At 46.9% G+C, this 21,337-nt stretch overlaps 1 pseudogene; it reads left to right on the top strand.

Moving 5' to 3' along the window:
- The window catches only part of LOC127442200 (structural maintenance of chromosomes protein 6-like), a 77,529-nt pseudogene that overhangs the window by 3,333 nt on the left and 52,859 nt on the right, over window positions 1–21,337 (top strand).

The following is a 21,337-nucleotide window of genomic DNA, read 5'->3' as shown; positions in this document are numbered from 1 at the left end:
TGCAAACTAATTGATTTTTGAGGCTTCGTTTAATTTCCTTCAGATTGTCTAATGCTGAAGTGGACTATTATCTTTAAGCCATTAAGCAACTTGCCATCTTTTCGAGACTTCCTGAAGTCAGAGTGTGAGGACAATCTGGGGTTCATCAAAAAAGACTTGCCAAAAAAGGTGAATGTCATTTCCATTCACAAGACATACTCGTGTAATTACAGAATTGCTAATCCTGTACATTTAGGTGATTTGAGTTATTACAAAATTTGATATACGTATGACAAGGGTCCCACACCTTTTGACAAATGACTATCCATGATTTTTCCAACCATTGTCAGTATCCTGCCTTCTGTCTGGTTTCTTGTTCTATGTTTTATGGCAAGATCCTGAAACATGTTCCCTATCTGTCACTCACTTGATGTTGTGTCGATGTAGTGACACTGGGGTCACTCTTGGGAGCCCGAGACACCTCTGGTCTTTGATAAAAGGCCAATGAAAATTGGCGAGTGGTATTTGCATGCCACTCCCCCGGACATACAGGTATAAAAGGAGCTGGTATGCAACCACTCATTCAGATTTTGTCTTCGGAGCCGAACAGTCATGCTTATTGAGCTGAATACTACTGTTCATTCACCTCTGCTGGATCTGACGGCGCATTTCAGCGGCTTCTCCCTCCTCTGCACTGGTGCACCGCAGAGAACGCCCCTGGGCGCTTCGGCAGAAAAACTAGAGAGTATATTTTCTGAAAGAGCTTTTTTCCCCTCTAAAAGACTATATATTTCTCTAAAAGAGCGCACACACGGAACGTCTTTTTAAAGATGCCTTTCCGATTGTGTGTTATTCCTGGTTGTGGTCGTTATCTCTCAACTTCGGATGGTCATGACCACAGTCTTTCGAGTCTGGGTGCAACCTACACGGAGGCAACGTTTGTGAATGGTTCATGTTCTCACTGCGAGAACATGACCATGGCAACATTGCGGTCACGGCTTGCTTTCGTAAGTTGCTTTCAAAGTAGCTGCACCCCGCTCCAGTGCCATTCTTCCCGGAAGTGCATGAGGAGCTGACGAAGTTGTGGGAGGCACCTTTTACTGCCCGACCCCGACTCCGTAGTTCCCCCGCTCTCACTACCCTCGATTGCGGGGTGGCCAAGGGCTATACAGCGATTCCCCCGGTGGATAAGGCGCTTGCGGTGCACCTATGCCCGCAGAGCGCCGCCACCTGGCGTGGACGCCCTAAGCTCCTGTCCAAGCCCTGTAGGCTCACGTCGTCCCTGACGGCTAAAGCCTACAGTGCTGCTGGACAAGCCGCCTCTGCCCTGCACGCCATGGCTCTCCTGCAGGTCCACCAAGCCAAGGCACTGAAAGAACTGCACGAGGGTAGTTCCGCCCAAGATTTGATGCAGGAACTGTGCTAGGCAACTGACCTCGCTCTTCGGGCGACGAAGGTCACGGCGTGGTCTCTCGGGCAGACGACGGCCACACTAGTTGTCCAGGAATGCCACCTTTGGCTCAACCTGGTCGAGATGGGCGAGGCCGACAAGACACGGTTCCATGCTGCCCCCATTTCCCAGGCGGGCCTATTCGGCGACACCTTCGAGGACTGCCCAGCAGTTCTCTGCGGTGAAGCAGCAGATGGAGGCAATCTGGCACATCCTGCCCCGGCGCAGCTCCGGCTGTGAGACAGGTGGCATCGGCTTCCTACGAGCAGGTGTTCCTCTAGAACTGGTCTCCATGCGTGTCGTGGTCACAACAGACGTCTCCAAAATGGGCTGGGGCACTGTTTGCAATGGGCATGCAGCCACTGGCCTCTGGACGGGCCCACGACTGCATTGGCACATCAACTGCCTCGAGTCGTTGGCAATTCTGCTCGCCCTGCAGAGGTTCCGGCCGTTGATCCAGGGCAAGCACATGTTAGTTTGGACAGATAGCACGGCAACGGTAGCATATGTCAACCACCAAGGCAGTCTGCGCTCTCGTTGTATGTCACAACTCGCCCGCCGTCTCCTCCTCTGGAGTCAGCAGCACTTCAAGTCTCTGTGAGCCACTCACATCCCAGGCAACCTCAACACAACAGCGGACGTGCTGTCATGGCAGGTTACCCTCAGGGGAGAGTGGAGACTCCACCCTCAGGTGGTCCAGCTGATTTGGAGTCAATTCAGACAGGCACAGGTGGACCTGTTTGCCTCCAAGAATCTCCCACTACCCACTCTTGTACGCCCTTACCGAGGCTCCCCTCAGCATAGACGCGCTGGCACACAGCTGGCCCCCTGGCCTACACAGATATGCTTTCCCCCAGTGAGCCTGCTTGTACAGACTCTGTGCAAGGTCAGGGAGGACGAGGAGCAGGTCGTCCTGGTAGCACCCTACTGGCCTACCCAGATGTGGTTCTCGGACCTCACGCTCCTCACGACAGCTCCCCCCTGGCGAATTCCCCTGAGGAAGGACCTTCTTTCTCAGGAACGGGGCACCCTCTGGCGCCTGCGCCCAGACCTCTGGAATCTCCATGTCTGGCCCCTGGACGGGACGCAGAACACCTAAGTGGTCTACCACCCGCAGTGGTAGACACGATCACTCAGGCTAGGGCCCCCTCTACGAGGTGCCTGTATGCCTTTAAGTGGTGTCTGTTTGCTAAGTGGTGTTCTTCCCGACGTGAAAACCCCAGAGATGCACAGTCGGATCAGTGCATTCCTTCCTGCAGGAGAGGCTGGAAGGGAGGCTGTCCCTTTCCACCTTGAAGGTGTACATTGCCACCATAGCAGCACACCACGACACAGTCGACGGTAAGTCCTTAGGGAAGCACGACCTGATCATCAGGTTCCTAAGAGGTGCCAGGAGGCTGAATCCCTCCAGACCTTGCCTCGTTCCCTCATGGGATCTCTCTGTAGTTCTTCAGGGTCTACAGAGAGCCCCTTTTGAGCCTTTGCAGTCAGCCAAGCTTAAGGCACTCTCCTTGAAGACTGCCCTCCTGACTGTGCTCACTTCCATCAAGAGGGTAGGTGACCTGCAAGCGTTCTCTGTTAGCGAAACGTGCCTGGAGTTCATTCTGGGTTACTCTCACGTGATCCTGAGACCCCGACCGGGCTATGTGCCCAAGTGTCCGGTGCATGCTTTACGCATCTATTTGGATCTCACGCAGAGCTTTAGAATCTCTGAGCAGCTCTTTGTCTGCTTTGGTGCACAGCAGAAAGGAAGCGCTGTCTCCAAGCAGAGGATCGCACAGAGGAACTATGGCATATCTCGCCCAGAACATGCCGCACCCGGTAGGGCTACGAGCCCATTCTACCAGAAGTGTAGCGGCTTCCTGGGCCCTGGCCAGAGGTGCCTCTCTAACAGACATTTGCAGAGCAGCGGGCTGGGCAACACCCAACACCTTTGCAAGGTTCTACAACCTCCGGGTGGAACCGGTTTCGTCCCAGGTAGTGGCACGCAACACAAGCGGATAAGCCCGGGATAGCTGGCCAGGTGTATCACTTGCACATAGTGCCTTCCACCTCCCTTGGAGCTGAAGACGTGCGCCATTAATTCCCAGTAGTGTTCACAAACTTTGTTCCCTGGTTGACTTCCTCCAAGTCCTGTGGCAGTCGAGTTTTCGGAGAGACTTGCTGCTGGCCCAGTACATGTGCTAATTAAGTGTCCTGTTCTGGGGTAGGTGCTCCGCATGTGGCGGTTCCCTGTAAGGCTAACCCCATGCGATATATATCTTCCGCTAATTCGTTTCCCTGTTGGAAAACTGCGTCTTCCTTGGGCAGAGCCCCTCTGCCCCAGTCTCCATGTTTGTAGTAACTCCTCCCCCATTGGGCAGGATCTACCTTGAAGACTCTACACATGGTTGGAAAGACCATGTGACGTATTCTTCCACTTAAATATCCCCCCTCTCTTTGGGCGAGGTGTGGTCTCCACTGTGTCTTCCCCTTGGGAGGGACACCCCCCGACTAGATCTGGTGGCCCAGTTGGATAATCCCCCTTCTTTTTTAGGGAGTGGAAAAAAAGAAGGGGAAAAGAGGCCACGACTGGGTTAAGCCTGTCTCTATCTTTTGGGTAGTCGACTTGTCCCCAAAAAGGGCCATTCAACACTCATGTTGGGGGAGGTTACGTGTCGACCTGGTGTGCTGGCTATGAGGCACACAGTAGTCTGCCCACCACACACCGCCAGCTCACGTAACACAGTTCAGCCAGTTGTAGCATTTTGTATAGGGACTCCTAGTGTCACTACATTGACACAACGTCAAGTGAGTGACAGATAGGGAACATCATGGTTACTTGTGTAACCTCCATTCCCTGATGGAGGGAATGAGACGTTGTGTCCCTCCTGCCACAACGCTGAACTAGACGCTGAAATGGCCGGACCTTACATCGGCTCCTCAGCATAAAACCTGAATGAGTGGTTGCATACCAGCTCCTTTTATACCTGTATGTCCAGAGGAGTGGCATGCAAATACCACTCACCAATTTTCATTGGCCTTTTATCAAAGACCAGAGGTGTCTCGGGCTCCCAAGAGTGACCCCTAGTTTCACTACATCGACACAACGTCTCGTTCCCTCCATCAGGGAATGGAGGTTACACAAGTAACCATGACGTTTTGTTTCTTTTACCACACCTCCTTGTTTAGTCCTTGTTCAGTCCTTGTTATGTTAATTAGTTTCACCTGTTTCTCATGTGATTTCCTCTCTATATATTGCAACTTCTTCCCTCATGTCTCTGCCAGATTGATTTACTAGCTTTGTTAGTTCTGTGTACGGCAGTTCTTGTCTCCAGTTCGTTCTGGAACCTCGGTGCGGTCTTGTGTTTGTTTAACTTTTAGTTTGTATTTTTGCCCTTTTATGTTGTTCCTCTCCTTTGTGAGAGTTTTAATTTGTACTTTATTTTTAATAAAGCCCTTTTTGTTTTTAAATTGACATTTGGGTCTTGACAACCATTTGTGGCTAATGGATATTAATTTCTTTAAAAAAGAAATACTTTTTTTTTTTTATTTTTTTTTTTACATTTTACAATTTTACAACATTTGCATTCATCCTAGCTGATTGACAATTTCAGAGCTGGGCATGACTAGATGAATGTACTCTATAATCACTATAGAAATTTGCATGACTCTCTGATTTTATTAATAAATTGCTTACAGACTCACTGTTGCCATATTCTGTAAGATTTAGTATTAGGGCTGTAAAAATAATAAACATTTGTTATCAAATTAATTACATGATATGCTGATGTATTAATCTCATGAATCAATATTTGCAGAGAAAGGCCCCCAAATATGTCAAGTTAAACTTAATTTGACGTATTGTGGTCGGGGGCATGATTAAGTGCATATATTTTTGTGTTATTTTCTATATAATTAATCGCACTGAGTTAACGTGTTAAATCAACAGCCCTATATTGTATGCATTCTGTGTAGTTAACTGTGTTCCAAATAGATATATTGACTTTCTGCAACTGTTTTTCTTATACTGGTGTTGTGTGATATGATGAATGTGTGAAATAAGCTTTGCACTCACAGCTTTTATGGTCACCTTACTCTCTCTTTGTGATGTAAAACCATACTATACAATATTTGTAAATTAAACACAAATTTATAATAGCCCTGCTCTAAACTGTAGACTTATTATGTAAAGCACAAGGAAACACCTCTTCAAATGTTATGTGCTACAAGTACATTTGGATTTAATATATCAGCTGGTGCCTTTGGCAGCCATGAACATGTTGTTTTAAGGAAACAGAAGAGAATCTGTAGCCTGATGGAGAGTGATGCCTATTTTCATTTCCTTCATTCAGACATTTAAATATGAAGTCAGAGGGTCTGTTTTCAAATCTAGTGAGCTGCCTCTGTGTAACATTTGGCTGGTGCTGGCAATGACAATGCAGATGAAGATGAAGTGTAGAACCCAAGTGCAGATTTATTCCAACAGTATATCCAAAACCCTAGCTAAAATCATAAATAAACAAACTTGACATAACATAAATTTGGCTTGGCATAACTAGACTTGACATAAACTTGAATACACATCCAAAGTTACAAACAATCAATACCTGACAATGGACAAAGGAAAACATGAGGCTTAAATACATGAACATGGGAGAACACATGACAAAAGACAACCAATAAACATGGAGAACTCTAAAAAAGATAACAAGACAATCAACCAATGAAAAACAAGACACAAGAACATGGAGGGAAATATGAAATCACATGACAAGGGAACCACATGACATGAAACAGGAACTAGAAATGTCAAAATAAGACATGAAAAACATGAACCAACAAAATACACATGACAGCTCCCGACGCCCCAACACATGAACAAACACTTAAAACATGGCATAAACTCAAAGTTTGGTAGGGAGCTGGGGGTAGGGGGGTCTTGAAGCATGGCTTGGCAAGACAAGGCGTGGAGCATGGGATCAGGGCAATGTCTGTGGGAGGTGGAGCCATGAGAGACTCGAGGGGCAGAGCCTTGAGACTTGAGGGGCGGATGCCCTGGAAGGTGGAGCCTTGAGAGACTTGAAGGGTGACACCAGGGAACTTGGTACCCAGAGAGTAGCCGAAGACTTGAAGGGCCAGGGTGGAGCCGGAGACAGGGAGGACCAAGGCGGTGCCGGAGGCTCAGAGGAGCAAGGCAGAGCTTGGGGATTGGAAGACTGAGGCGAGCCGGTGGGGCTGAGGACCAAGGCAGAGCCATAGGGATGGAGGTCCCCGGTGGAGCTGAAGGATCAGAGAGCCAAGGCAGAGCCAGGTGATGACAGACCAAGGAGGAGCTGGAGGGACGAGGGACCCCAGTAAAGCCGACAGGCTGAAGGACCGCAGTGGAGCCGAGGGGACGTAGAGCCGAGGTGATGTCAAGGGATCGACAGGCCAAGGCGGAGTCCAGGGCTCGGAGAGTCTAGGTGGGGTCGGAGGGTCGAAAGTTCCCCTTGCCTGATCAGGAGAACTAAGGGTGGGCACAAGTGCGGGAACCAATTCTAGCTCAAATAGTCCAGTGAAAGATGGCTCTGGAACAAATGAGGCCTGCAACGCTGGTTCGTTGGCCAGAGATGAGCCTGAGACCTTGCGTGGAGCAGACTGAAGCTTGGCTGTGACGTGGCATGGAGCACACTGAGGCGTGGCTGTGACGTGGCATGGAGCAGGCTCAGGTGTGGCTGTGAAGTGGCATGGAGCAGGCTCAGGCGTGGCTGTGATGTGGCATGGAGCAGGCTCATGATCCGGGGCAAAAGATGGCGCTAGCTCAGCGACCATGACATGGAACTCCGGCTTGGCATCCGCCTCCCCCACAGTGGACATAGAACCAATAATCTGCAGGGCAAGGTCGATATACTGAGCATGGCCGTCGGCACACTGACCATCAGGCATCAGAGAGGAAATCGCTCATTCAGCCCAAAACGGAAACAGTCCTTGAGGGCCACCTCATTAAAATCCACTCTGCAGGCCAGAGTGCAGAATTCCTCCACATAATCCTCCAGGGGATGACTCCCCTGGCATAGACAGAGGAGCTGAACTGCTGGATTCATCTTGTGTTAGTCAGGTATTCTGTAACGTTTGGCTGGCACTGGCAATGACAATGCAGATGAAGACGACGATGAAGTGTAGAACCCAAGTGCAGATTTATTCCAACAATGTATCCAAAACCCTAACTACAATCATAAATAAACATAAACACGAACTTGACATAACATAAACTTGGCTTGGCATAACTAGACTTGACATAAACTTGAATACACAAACAAAGTTACAAACAATCAATACCTGACAATGGACAAAGGTAAACATGAGGCTTAAATACATGAACATGGGAGAACACATGACAAAGATAACCAATAAACACTGAGAACTCTAAACAAGATAACAAGACAATCAACCAATGAAAAACAAGACACAAGAACATGGAGGGAAACATGAAATCACATGACAAGGGAACCACATGACATGAAACAGGACCTAGAAATTTCAAAATAAAAGACATGAAAAACATGAACCAACAAAATACAAATGGTATTTTAAGGCATCATAGACCCATTGCCGACATGAAGGCTGTTCCAAAGGATAGGGGCATTAGTTATGTATCCTCCTCCTTAATGTGGTCAAATTCTAAGGTAACATTGCATGTGTTTTTCCTTATGAAGGCAATCCCAGAAAGCTTGGTGGAAAAATAAGTCCAAGATGGCGAACAAAGTGAGAGACATATTGATTATAAATATATGTAGAAGCCATTCAATACTTAAAAGCAGGGCTGTAGCTCATGGGGTGAAAGCTGGTAATGATTCTAGGGGCCCACAGGTCCAGGGGGACCCATGACAAATTCTAAACTGTATTTTTAAAAGGTAAGGGGCCCAGAGCAATGTACAGTCAGGGGGCCCATCATTTCTTGCTATGGCCATGTTTAAAAGTGTTAATTAAAATAGTTTACAATTTTAGAAAATTGATAATTTAGCCCAAAATGTGTGTGTGCTATGTATATTTATGCTCATTAAAGTATCAAGTAATTTCTCTCGCATTAGCTGTATTGAAATTAACAGTGAGTCAAGTCTCCTGTGCCCTGCATGTGAGGAATGGTGTTGCAGCCATGAAGAGCATTTCAAATCACTCACTTGAGGCTTAATTTCAGTTAGGATGCTTCCATAAAGGACAGTTGTCTAGGAAGGAGGCAGGGAGACAGCTCACTAGGTTTTGGAACAACCCAGAGCTAATCAGTTGAGGCTGGAATAAAAAGTTAATATGCTGCCCAAGAGCACAGTCATAACGAAGGAAACCTTAAATAACAATATGTTTAACTTGCATATTATACAGACAACATTTTATTTTTCTGAATGTCTTTTTTCTCTCTCTCTCTCTCTCTCTCTCTCTCTCTCTCTCACTCTCACTCAGTGTGAGACAGTGTACAGTGTGTACCATATATCCTGCTACTTGCTTTATATTGAGTCACCATTTGAGCTTACTGGGGTTGATCTCATGACTGCATTGCAGACTCAAAACCAGACGCCATTGCGTAATGCTTTGGGAAATGAGTGTATTTTTCTTTCAGATAGTGATATCAAATGATGCGGGGGTGAAAATGACAAACTTCTTTGTATTTTAAGACTTTCAGGTGAAGAATTTCTTTATGATTGTAAATGATTATCAAATTCAAGGAAATGGTTGCTCTGTTTTTTAGACTGCAGCAGGATTTATATTTTTATATTCTTTTTTTATTTTATTTTAAATATATTCCTATTAAATTACTATTTTAAAAGCTGTAAGTATCTTTTTCTATTTGTCAATAAAAAAAATAACGATGTTCTCTTAATTTTCTGTAAAATATAGAAACAGTATAGAGTCATTAAATTCCTGAGGTATCTAATAAAATTGAGAAACTTAAAATTGTGCATTGAAGTGGTAATATAAATAATCATTGCAATAAATGCCATGCTGAAAGTTTTTTTGCAGTTCAAAGGATGCTTTATAATAAAATATGATCAATGGCACCATCTGGTGGCCAATGATAGACTTATGTACCAACTTATATCAAATGGATGCTATCACCTAAGTCCAATGGCTTGCAAAAGTCCTGTGCATTGTTCTATGTGCTGTATATTTCAGTCAATAAATTATAGTGGTATAGTATATATATATATATATATATATATATATATATATATATATATATATATATATATATATATATATACACAGTAAATATATTAAATTCCTGAGGTATCTAATAAAATTGAGAAGCTTAAAATGTTTGCATTGAAGTGGCAATATATGCTAAAAGAGTCCCCTGTGTGATGTTTTATTACCTTGTGCTAAAAGATGGCACACTGAGCATGTATGTAAAAAGTGAAAAGCTCAATTAAAGCATATAATTATAGATTTGACAATTATGCAACAGATGTCATGGCCCCCACAAAGCCCCCCACTGAACATCGAGTCAGTCTGAGATTGCATAAAGAGACTGAAGCAGTTGAGACAGCCCAAATAGAAGAACTGTGGCAAATTCTCCAAGAAGCTTAGAACATCCTATCTGCCAACAACCAAGAAAAACTGTGTCCAGGTATACCTAGGAGAATTGGGGATGTTTTAAAAGCAAAGGTGGTCACACTGAATATTGATCTAGCTTTTTTATGTTTACTGGACTTTGTATGACATTAAGTGATAAATTCAAACTATTTATGGCATTATTTTTGAAGACATCCTCACTCTAGCAATATTTTTCACAAGTGCCTAAAACCTTTGCACAGTACTGTATATATATATTGAGAAAAGAATCTGTCACCCTCCTGATAACCGAAAACATGGGAAGGCAACTGGGACGGTACACCCATGTTAACCAAATTCAGTTCTTGTTTAGATCTACAGCAGTTCTCTTTTTATTTGCTACAGTGTGCACAGTATTATCCATATGGGGGAAAATACTGTATAAATGTGATCCACTGGTGGTCAAAACATATTCAAACTAAAAACGGTATGTCCTTCGGACTTTTTATAAGATTGGCTATGATTTGATACCACCATGTGTACACTAATATCTGTCACGGGTGATCTTACTCAGATCCCAAACTCATTGAGATCATTTAAGAATATTCTACATTTATGGGGACAGGACTGAAAAAACAGCAGTTGAATTTAACATCTACAGGTTGAGTCACCACTAGAGTAGTGTAGGCCTACAGTATGTTGTTTAAATATTTGTTGTTGCTGAACAGAACCACATGCCGTTTAAAACAATATGAGGAAAGTAGAAGTTTGTTTCTACATTTAACTTAGGAGAAGATGTATTTACCAATTTATCTTAGAAATAAAAATGTATTTATTTGACTTAACGAGGAAATACACATTTAGAGTAAGGAATGCTATCATTTTGTGGCTAATCTCTTGGCTCAAAGTCCACTCTGATTGGTGGAGGTGACCCGGTAGATGTGTGTGACATTAGCACTCTCTGGGCTGATTCTACGTTAAAGCGTTCGAGGAGTTGTGGTGTATGTATCCAAATTCTATAAGTAGTTTCATTTTCATGTAAGGTCGAGCTAAAGCAAAAGCATTTCATTTTGTGATTTAAATGACTGTCAGCATACAGTAATTGTGTAATGTGTGTAGATTATGTTGCTAAGTATCTAATATGTTCATGATACAAACTTTTCTATATATATGAGACCATGAAAAGAAAGAGTCTGATGTTTCTTGGTGCACATGGTGATGGTTCAGTTATGTCAACATTTTTTAGTGGGTTTCCTACTGGATGATTCAATACATGTCTGTTTCTGTGATTGTGATATACACTAAATTAGCCCATGATGTTTTGTTTTTTTGTTTGTTGTTTGTTTGTTTTGTATTTTAACAATAGTGGATGGTGTCTTTTATTGTAGAATTTGGGATTAGAATCGTGTGGCATTTTAAATATAGCAGGGTGACATCACTATTATGACATGTGTCAGTCAATGATCTGACAGTAATTGATGGAAGCTGTTCCCTATCTGTCACTCACTCGACATTGTGTCGATGTAGTGACACTAGGGGTCACTCTTGGGAGCCCCAAACACCTCTACTTTTTTGAAAAAAGGCCAATGGGAATTGGCAAGTGGAATTTGCATGCCACTCCCCTGGACATACGGGTATAAAAGGAGCTGGTATGCAACCACTCATTCAGATTTTCTCTTCGGAGCCGAGCGGTTGTATTCAGTGCACTGAATTCAATTCCCTCCAAAGATGCACCTCAAAATTGCTGGATTTACAGCGCATTTCAGCGGCTTCTTCCCCTCTGCACCTGTGGAGTGCAGAAAACGCCCCTGGGCGCTTCGGCAGAGCGAAAAAAGAGAGTATATTCTAAAAGAGTATATTTTCATTCACAAAAAGAGCGGCACACACAGAACGTCTTTTTAAAGATGCCTTTCCATTTGTGTGTTATTCCTGGTTGTGGTCGTTATCTCTCCACTTCTGACGGCCACGATCGCTGTCTTACGTGTCTGGGCGCTGACCACGAGGAAACATCATTTGTTGATGGGTCATGTCCTCATTGCGAGAACATGACCATGGCAACGTTGCGGTCGCGGCTTGCTTTCGCAGCCCAGCGGCTGTCCTTCTACCTACGGGTTTGAGACCACGTCGATTAGCACTGGGGGTGATTTGGTGACATCAATGCGACCACCTCCACGGGGTATCCCCCCACGGACCCCAGCACGCTCGCTTGCCCCGGTCGGGCGCTCGGACAAGACCACCAGCTTTTCTCAGGGCAAGTTCGACCTCTTGTTCGGAGCCCAGGAAGACGATGAGTTATCGGGCGCAGCATTGAAGAGTGGGCTCGTCCAGTCAGACGCAGAGGCTTCGGCTGGGCTTCCTCCTTCGGGAATGGTCGCCCAGTCTCAGTCCGACGCGGAAATGACGGATATGCCTTCCCGGTGGCCGCGAGTGTCGAGCTAGAGTGGAACCCTCCACTCTCCCCTGAACCACTCGACGATTGGTTCCTGGGCTTGGGGTGCCACCCACGGCCACGCCCCTCCCCAGTTCCTTTCTTTCCGGAAGTGCATGAGGAGCTGACAAGATCGTGGGAGGCACTTTTTACTGCCCGGTCCTGGTCTTTCAGCTCCCCCGCTCTCACTACCCTCGATAGTGGAGCGGCCAGGGGGAATTCGGTGATCCCCCAGGTGGATAAGGCACTCGCGGTGCACTTGTGTCCACAGAGCGACGCCACCTTGTGTGGGAGCCCGAAGATCCCGTCCAGGGCCTGTAGGTTTACGTTGTCCCTGACGACTAGGGCCTATGGTGCCGCTCCCCCCGACCCCCCACCCTGTGCGCCCAGCTGTGGCACAAACACGCCCACACGGGATTGGTTCCGGTGGACTACGGGGACAAGATTCCTCCTCCCCACTCCTCAGCCAATCTTATGGTGGGCGGCAGGAGCCAGGTAAGTGCTTCGATGTCCCTGGACTCAGCACGACCATGGGGCTCGAGTCCCCTCGACATGGCACCTCCACGAGGCCCCACTCACTGGTACGTCCGACGTGATCATTCCCTTGGTCCCCCTTGCCCGGAGTTTGGGCACGTGGCTCACGCTTTCCAACCTGTTGCAATGGCTGACCCGGACCGTCCGACTCAGCTTTGCGATTCAGTTCTCCAGGTGCCCACTCAGGTTCAGCGGCATCCGCTTCACCTCGGTGAAGGGCGAGAACGCCGCTACCTTGCGTGCGGAGATCGCTACCTTTCTGCACTAGGGCGCGATAGAGCCTGTCCCTACAGCCGAGATGAAGAAAGGGTACTACAGCCTTCGTACCGAAGAAAGGCGGTGGGTTGCGACCAATCCTGGACCTGCGAGTACTGAACCGGGCTTTGCACAGAGTCCCGTTCAGATGTTGATGCAAAAATGCATTCTAGCGAGCGTCCGGCATCAAGATTGGTTCACGGCGGTAGACCTGAAGGACGCATACTTCCACGTCTCAGTCTTACCTCGACACCGACCCTTCCTGCGGTTTGCCTTCGAATGCCAGGTGTACCAGTACAAGGTCCTCCTCTTCTGCCTGTCCTTGTCCCCTCGCATATTCATGAAGATCGCAGAGGCAGCCTAAGTGAAGTGGGCGTCCGCATCCTCAACTATCTCGATGACTGGCTAATCCTAGCTCACTGTTGAGAGTTGCTGTGCGCACACAGGGACCTCATGCTCCAGCATCTCAGCCGACTGGGGCTTCAGGTCAACTGGGAAAAGAGCAAGCTCTCCCCGGTTCAGAGCATCTCTTTCTCGGTCTCGATGACGGCACGCCTCACGAAGGAGCATGCACAGTCTGAGGCGTTCAGATGGAGAACAACGGTTCCACTGAAACTTTTTCAGAGGCTCCTGGGGCATATGTCATCCTCAGCAGTGGCCACACCACTTGGGTTGATGCATATGAGACCGCCTCAGCACTGGCTTCAGACTCGAGTCCTGAGATGGGCATGGCGCCACGGGACACATCGCATGGCCATCACGCCGATCTGTCGCCACCTCTTCAGTCCTTGGACCGACTTTGCATTTCTACGGGCAGGAGATCCTGTAGAGCAGGTCTCCAGGCGCGTCGTGGTTACAACAGACACCTCCAAGATGGGCTGGGGCGCCATATGCAATGCATTGGCACATCAATTGCCTAGAGTTGTTGGCAGTAATGCTCGCCCTGCGGAAGTTCCGGCCGTTGATCCAGGGCAAGCACGTGTTGGTCCGGATGGACAACACAGCAATGGTAGCGTACATCAACCATCAAGGCTGTCTATGCTCCCGTTGCATATCACAACTCGCCCCTGAGCGCCCAGCTGTGGCACACAGCCGCCCCCAGTGTGGCAGTCTCCACGGGTTACGAGGACAGGCCCAGGCTGTTCCAGGGGTGGTCACAAGGAGCCAGGTAAGTGCTTCGATGTCCCTAGACTCAGCACGGCCACGACGTGGTGTGGCACCTTGAGCTCCGCCCCGCCACGAGGCCCCACCTGCCGGTACATCCAACGACGTTGTCCCCTTGGTCCCCCTAGCGCGGAACTTGGATGTGTGGCTCGCGCTTTCCAATCCGTCGTGATGGATGATGCGGACCGTCCGACTCGGCTACGCAATTCAGTTCGCCAGGCGCCCGCCCAGGTTCAACGGTATTCACTTCACCTTGGTCAAGAGCAAAAACGCTGCCACCTTGCGTGCAGAGATCGCTACCCTCCTACAGAAGGCCGCGATAGAACCTGTCCCTCCAGCCAGATGAAGAAAGGGTTTTACAGCCCCTACTTCATCGTACCGAAAAAAGGGGGTGGGTTGCGGCCAATCTTGGACCTGCGAGTACTGAACCAGGCTTTACACAGACTCCCGTTCAAGATGCTGATGCAAAAACGCATTCTGGCGAGCATCCGGCATCAAGATTGGTTCGCGGCGGTAGACCTGATGGATGCGGACTTCCACGTCTCGATCCTTCCTCGACACAGACCCTTCCTGCAGTTTTCATTCGAGGGTCAGGCGTATCAGTACAAAGTCCTCCCTTTCGGCCTGTCCCTGTCTCCTCGTGTCTTTACGAAGGTCGCAGAGGCTGCCCTTGCCCCATTAAGAGAGGTGGGCATTCACATTCTCAACTATCTCGACGACTGGCTAATCCTAGCTCACTCTCGAGACATGTTGTGCGCACACAGGGACCTGGTGCTCTCACACCTAAGCCAACTAGGGCTTCGGGTCAACTGGGAAAAGAGCAAGCTCCTCCCAGTTCAGAGCATCTCTTTTCTCGGTTTGGAGTTGGATCAGTCTCCTTGACGGCACGCCTTACGAATGCACCCAGTCGGTGCTGGCCTGTTTGAAGGCGTTCAAACAGAAAACAGCGGTTCCACTGAAACTTTTTCAGAGGCTCCTGGGGCATATGGCATCCTCGGCAGTGACCACCCCGCTCGGGTTGATGCATATGAGGCCGCTTCAGCACTGGCTCCAGACTCGAGTCCCGAGATGGGCATGGCCCCACGGGACACATCGCGTGGTCATCATGCCGGTCTGTCACCGTCTTTTCAGCCCTTTTCAGTTCCTCTAGAACTGGTCTCCAGGCATGTCGTGGTCATGACAGATGCCTCCAAAACGGGCTGGGGTGCTGTTTGCAACGGGCATGCAGCCGCCGGCCTCTGGATGGGTCCGCAACTGCATTGGCACATCAACTGCCTCGAGTTGTTGGCAATTCTGCTCGCCCTGCGGAGGTTCCATCCGTTGATCCAGGGCAAGCACGTGTTAGTTCGGACAGACAACACGGCAACGGTAGCATATGTCAACCGCCAAGGCGTTCTGTGCTCTCGTTGTATGTCACAACTCGCCTGCCATCTCCTCCTCTGGAGTCAGCAGCACTTCAAGTCGCTGCGAGCCACTCACATCCTGGGCAACCTCAACACTACAGCGGACGCGCTGTCACGGCAGGTTACCCTCAGGGGAGAGTGGAGACTCCACCCTCAGGTGGTCCAGCTGATTTGGAGTCGATTCGGACGGGCACAGGTGGACCTGTTCACCTCCCAAGAATCCTCCCACTGCCCACTCTGGTACGCCCTCACCGAGGCTCCCCTCGGCATAGACGTGCTGGCACACAGCTGGCCCCCTGGCCTGCGCAAATATGTGTTTCCCCCAGTGAGCCTGTTTGCACAGACCCTGTGCAAGGTCAGGGAGGACGAAGTCGTCCTGGTAGCACCCTACTGGCCCACCCAGACGTGGTTCTCGGACCTCACGCTCCTCGCAACAGCTCCCCACTGGCGAATTCCCCTGAGGAAGGATCTTCTTTCTCAGGGACGGGGCAACCTCTGGCACCCACGACCAGACCTCTGGAATCTCCATGTCTGGCCCCTGCGGTGGTAGACACAATCACTCAGGCTAGGGCCCCCTCTATGAGGTGCCTGTATGCCTTTAAGTGGCATCTGTTCGCTAAGTGGTGTTCTTCCCGCCGCGAAGACCCTCAGAGATGCGCAGTCGGATCAGTGCTTTCCTTCCTGAAGGAGAGGTTGGAAGGGAGGCTGTCCCCTTCCACCTTGAAGGTGTACGTTGCCGCTATAGCAGCACACCACGACGCAGACGAAGGTAAGTCCTTAGGGAAGCACGACCTGATCATCAGGTTCCTAAGAGGCGCCAGGAGGCTGAATCCCTCCAGACCATGCCTCGTTCCCTCATGGGACCTCTCTGTAGTACTTCAGGGTCTACAGAGAGCCCCCTTTGAGCCTTTGCAATCAGCCGAGCTTAAGGCACTCTCCTTGAAGACTGCCCTCCTGACTGCACTCACTTCCATCAAGAGGGTAGGTGACCTGCAAGCATTCTCTGTCAGCAAAATGTGCCTGGAGTTCAGTCCGGGTTACTCTCATGTGATCCTGAGACCCCGACCGGGCTATGTGCCCAAGGTTCCCACCACCCCTTTTAGGGACCAGGTGGTGAACCTGCAAGTGCTGCCCAAGGAGGAGGCAGACCCAGCCCTGTCGTTGATGTGTCCGGTGCGCGCTTTACGCATCTATTTGGATCGCACGCAGAGCTTTAGAATCTCTGAGCAGCTCTTTGCCTGCTTTGGTGCACAGCGGAAAGGAAGCACTGTCTCCAAGCAGAAGATCGCCCACTGGCTCATTGACGCCATAACTATGGCATATCTCGCCCAGGACATGCCGCCCGCGGTAGGGCTATGAGCCCATTCTATCAGGGGTGTAGCGGCTTCCTGGGCCCTGGCCAGGGGTGCCTCTCTAACAGATATTTGCAGAGCAGCGGGCTGGGCAACACCCAACACCTTTGCAAGGTTCTACAACCTCCGGGTGGAACCGGTTTCATCCCAGGTAGCGGCACGTAACACAAGCGGATAAGCCCAGGATAGCCGGCCAGGTGTATCGCTTGCACATAGCGCCTTCCACCTCCTTTTGAGCTGAAGACGTGCGCCATTAATTCCCAGTAGTGTTCACAAGTTTGTTCCCTGGTTAACTTCCTCCGAGCCCTGTGGCAGTTAAGTTTTCGGAGAGATTCGCTGCCGGCCCAGTACACGTGCTAACTAAGAGTCTTGTTCTGGGGTAGGTGCACCGCATGTGGCGGTTCCCTGTAAGGCTAACCCCATGCGATATACATCTTCCGCTAATTCGTTTCCCTGCTGGCAAACTGCATCTTCCTTGGGCAGAGCCCCTCTGCCCCAGTCTCCATGTTTGTAGTAACTCCTCCCCATTGGGCAGAATCTACCTTGAAGACTCTCCACATGGTTGGAAAGACCATGTGACGTATTCTTCCACTTAAATATCCCCCCCCTTTAGGCAAGGTGTGGTCTCCGCTGTGTCTTCCCCTTGGGAGGGACACCCCCCGACTAGACCTGGCAGCCCAGTCGGATAATCCCCCTTCTTTTTTAGGGAGTGGAAAAAAGAGAAGGGGAAAAGAGGCCACGACTGGGTTAAGCCTGTCTCTATCTCTTGGGTAGTCAACTTGTCCCCAAAAAGGGCCGTTCGACACTCATAACTATGTTGGGGGAGGTTACGTGTCAACCTGGTGTGCTGGCTATGAGGCACACAATAGTCTGCCCACCACACACCACCAGTTCATGTAACACAGTTCAGCCAATTGTGGCATTTCATATAGGGACCCCTAGTGTCACTACATCGATACCACGTCGAGTGAGTGACAGATAGGGAACGTCATGATTACTTGTGTAACCTCTGTTCCCTGATGGAGGGAATGAGACGTTGTGTCCCACCTGCCACAAATCTGAACTATCCGCTGAAATGGCCGGACCTTATATTGGCTCCTCAGCATAAAACCTGAATGAGTGGTTGCATACCAGCTCCTTTTATACCCGTATGTCCGGGGGAGTGGCATGCAAAAACCACTCTGCAATTTTCACTGGCCTTTTATCAAAGACCAGAGGTGTCTCGGGCTCCCAAGAGTGACCCCTAGTGTCACTACATCGACACAACGTCTCGTTCCCTCCATCAGGGAACGGAGGTTACACAAGTAACCGTGACGCTTTCAAACACAAAATATTTGTTTGAAAGCTCTTTAATGAGTTATTTTAATATCTTGTGATCTCTCTTACACTGACTATAAACCAGTGTTGGATAAGTTACTTTGCCTAATTAATAATGTTATGTAATATTACTTTTATATTACTTTCTGAAACACTTCACAGAATGAAAACAAAATAATATATTTTTCCTCATTGTTCATAGCTGTCACAGAAATGCAAACAGTTTTACATATTAACACAATTCATGTTTTAAATGTATTCTAAATGTATAATATAATTTTTGAAATATGTATAACTCAAGTTAAAGGTGCTGTAAGCGTTTTTTTTTTTTTCATAGAAAGGTATGCAAAAAATGTTCCTATTGTTCCATTTTATGCCGTGTTGTTCATAACAGTTGTCAGTTGAGGGCGCTATTTTGCTGCTGTTGTTTTTAACTACGGTTTCTGCACGATGTCAGTCTCAATAAAGCTCAATTGGTATCTTTGGAGTGCAGGGTTTTGGAAAGAGGGGACGTGGCCAATTCAATGGCTCAGTCTCCTGGAACAGCTGAAATCTCTTACAGCATCTTTAAGTAATTAAAATGATTGAATGTCAGTAACTGTAATCTGATTACAAGAATTTTAAATGTAATTAGCTACACTATTTTTTGTACTAAAAAGTAAATATATTAATTAATGACTTAAAAAATTATACCATTAGGCAGTGCTTTGCATAGCCTAGTATGTAGTTTGGGCTGTTTGGTGGCACCTACAATTAAACAACAACATGTACATTATCATATGTGTGCACATTGCACTCAGTTTTATGACTTTCACCTCTGATGTACCCTTACAATATATTTGTGTGTGTGTGTGTGTGTGTGTGTGTGTGTGTGTGTGTGTGTGTGTGTGTGTGTTGTGTGTTTTCAGGCATCATAGAGAGTATCTCTTTGAAGAACTTCATGTGTCACTCACTACTTCGACCCTTCGCATTTGGTCCAAACGTCAATTTTGTCATAGGAAACAATGGAAGTAAGTTCTTCTCCATTTTTTGAAAGGAAATTTTTTTAGAACAAGCCTACTTACAAAGTGTTTATGATAGTATCAGATGAAATGTGCCACTGCAATACTGCTAAAACATGAGAAGAAAACAACTGACAAGTGGCACAGTTCGGTGACATTGCATACTGATATTGTAAATGTAGCTGTATTATATATATATATATATATATGTTTTTCATTGTAGCTATTTCTTAGCTCTGACTGTGGCTCTGGAGGGGAAGCTCACACCACCAACAGAGGCTCCTCACTGAAAGGCTTTGTTAAAGGTGCAATATGTAAAAATATTCATGTAATATTCATGTAATATATTTTGCCAGTGTGTGAACGGCTTGTAACGCAACGATGAACTTTCACCTTTTGCTGACCCTTTATGCTTCGCATACATTTATTAGCAACTGACACATAAGTGCCAGCTTTACATGTCATACATTCTGCTTCCCACGGATCTCGACCTGGACTGGGAATTTTTTGTGCAATTCTTCTGTAAATAAAAAACAGCTGTAATTTGCTGCTACTGTCAAGCAACTGTATGATGCCGAACACAACAGCCCTTTGCGCATTCGCGTAGAGATTGACAGGCAGGAATTTGGCCAATAGTTGCTGCAAGCCTCTTATAATCAACCAGTTGTGTGCAAAAATGCGGGACTTACAAAGAGGGGTTAAAGCAATGCAAATATGCACACACACAATTAAGTATTAGACCAGATGCACATCATAATGCAGCTAAAGTCGAATCCCGGACATTCTCGCAAATTTTGAAATCCTGGCCGGACGCTTTTTTAAGGTCCGAAAAAGAGGACATGTCCGGGAAAAAAAGGACGTATGGTCACCCTTGTGAGATATCTCACCTGTCTCTGTGACAGCTCTAGACTCTGTAAACAGCTAACAAAAATGTGTCCACAGTCCATGCCACTTTCTGCCTGTCAATCATTTTATCATAGGATTGTAGTTGCAGCAAATTACTGAAGCTGAAAACCATTTTTATGCCATGTTGCTTATACCAGTCGTCAGTTGAGGGAGCTATTTTGCTGCTGTTGTTTTTGACAACCGTTTCTACTCTATATCTGTCTCAATAAATCTCATTTGGTATCTTTGGAGCGCGGGGATTTGGAAAGAGGGGGCATAGCTAAATCAACGGCTCAGTCTCGTGGAAGTTGCTAAAGGCTAAAATCGCTTGCAGTACCTTTAATTTGGCAAAATTACAGCTTGATTGAAAATCATTAAAATATTCTAAAATATATAAAATATTTAAAATTTTCTTTGTTTTCTTCAAACATCCCATGTTTCATCATAAACATGCTCTTCACTGACACTATTGTCAACTAACAAGTACAAGTACAGCGTTATCAAGTAAAAAACTATTAGTAGCAAAATTGTTTGGTGTGGTGGAAATTTGCCATTACTTTTTATTTTTTATTACTGTAATCATTTTTGCTCAATAAATATTGAAATGGTGTATGTTTATTTCACTGTTTGTTTGGATTATCATAGTTTTAAACATGTTATAATTTGTATTTTTATAATGGATTTTAATAGTTTAATTTTGAAAGTCTGGGTCTGGGACAAGGCTAAAACAGTAAAAATTGCACACATAATAGGCATTTGAAAAGTACCATCAAAAAATTATAAAGGCATGGTAAAAAGTTTCTATGTCAGTTTTAATATGAAAGTTGAAATCTGTTTAAATAAAAATCAACCCCTGGGACATAAAGTTGAGGAAATTGATGAAATTTTACCAAAAAAATAAATAAAAATAAAAAAATAAAAAAAAAATCGTCAGGAATTGTTTTGTTTTTTATCGATTGACAAGTCTTTCAATAGATTTTGGAACTGACACAAGGGAAAGCTGACACTTTCTTCTGTTAGTCTACCAAGCGGACACTGTTATCAGCTTATAATCATATGAA

This window comes from Myxocyprinus asiaticus, chromosome 6 (assembly GCF_019703515.2).
Source record: "Myxocyprinus asiaticus isolate MX2 ecotype Aquarium Trade chromosome 6, UBuf_Myxa_2, whole genome shotgun sequence".
NCBI classification, from domain to species: domain Eukaryota; kingdom Metazoa; phylum Chordata; class Actinopteri; order Cypriniformes; family Catostomidae; genus Myxocyprinus; species Myxocyprinus asiaticus.
Note: the sequence above shows the minus strand (reverse complement) of the source record. Positions and strands in the feature narration are given on the sequence as shown.